This window comes from Etheostoma spectabile, chromosome 15 (assembly GCF_008692095.1).
Source record: "Etheostoma spectabile isolate EspeVRDwgs_2016 chromosome 15, UIUC_Espe_1.0, whole genome shotgun sequence".
Taxonomy (NCBI): domain Eukaryota; kingdom Metazoa; phylum Chordata; class Actinopteri; order Perciformes; family Percidae; genus Etheostoma; species Etheostoma spectabile.
In genome coordinates this window covers 4,758,872-4,760,368 of record NC_045747.1, presented here as the reverse complement: position 1 = coordinate 4,760,368, position 1,497 = coordinate 4,758,872, and positions in this window count along the sequence as shown.

The window sequence follows — 1,497 nt, the reverse complement described above, 5'->3', positions numbered from 1 at the left end:
GTGAAGGAGGAGAGCATTTATCACACTTGTTGAGCAATTCCAGTTGTTTTGTATTTTTAGCTGTATTCTAGTGAAAAGTGTCTTTATATATTTAATAACCCAAACACATAATGCCCTTCTCCTGTCACCTTCAGTGCTGTTGAACAAATCAGCTTTGACACATAATCCTCTTCTGAATTAGATTGTATCTGAGCTAAATATTGACAGTTCCAGTGTGCTTCTGGAGTTCTGCTTGTGGATGCTTTTAAGTCTACAGTGATGAATAATAATAATAAAAATACAGTGAACTGAATTCACACCAAAAACAAAAGAGGATCCATTGGGGGAAATGGTTGCCAGATTATTATTTTGCATCAAGACTTGCAAATGTCAACTCTAGTCTGTTAAAAGTTATAAAACTAATTAGGCTAATAACAGAAAGGTATTGTTTAAACAGCCTGTTCACACCATGACATCTAAGTCTGTCCTTTCTCTTTATCAGTCTCTCACGCATGAGCCAAACAAACACGATTGGCTTAGGCTTTCTTTGGTTTATCCTGTGCTCTGAACATAGCAGAGAGAGTGAAGCCCCAATGAGATAGGCTACTCTGTATAAAGACAGAGATAATAAAAGAAGACAAAGACTAAAATAAAATGTCAAAGCCAAAAGTTGACAGATTACAGACACCACATTGGGCATCTACTGTAGTTCTGGTGTTGGCAACTTTTCTGTCTGTGCTGTATAACTGTGACGTTTAGATCCTTACCTCTATTTTAAGCATTACAATCTTCATACAGGTCAGACGTCTATTAATAGCTCACTGTAGGCTACACTTTTCAGGGAACATTTCAAGTCTATTCATAGAACCTGATTTAAATAAACCACAGTGTGTAATAAATGCGTGTTGGTGTCCCTCGCTTTATTTAAATGATGAGATGATGAGTTGTACAGAGACAGTGGAAAGTCTGAGGGATGGAATGTTGACATGCAATTGTTAGTGGCTTGTAAGGACACACCTGTAGCACACACCCACACACCCGGCTATCCTTGAATTGATGAATGCTCTTGCATTTGCTTGTGTACTAAGCCTATTTTATTCAACGTGACTTTGATTAAAAATGAGAAAATAGCAAGTAGTTTCCTGAGAAGAACCTGATTTACCCGAGAGGTCTGTTTAGACACTTGACGGCTCAAACAAAAGAGACAGAAACTATGCATGATTATCCTTGTAATTTGCAGTCCTAAAGAAGACTTTGTTAACCACTGTTATATTATGTTAGTCATATATTCTCCCAGAAATAAGGCCTTGAGCCTGTTGCATGTCATTATATTATTACAGTGAAAATGTGGGATGAAATATCTGAATTAGGCCCATTATGATATCTCAATATGGTGCTTTCTGAAAAAGGTCTGTCCCTGCTGTAACGTTACATATAAGACTTAGCTAAAGACTTAGCTAAAGACTTAGACTACCTAGCCATAGATATGGCAGCAGTGCAATATTAAAGATGCAAGCT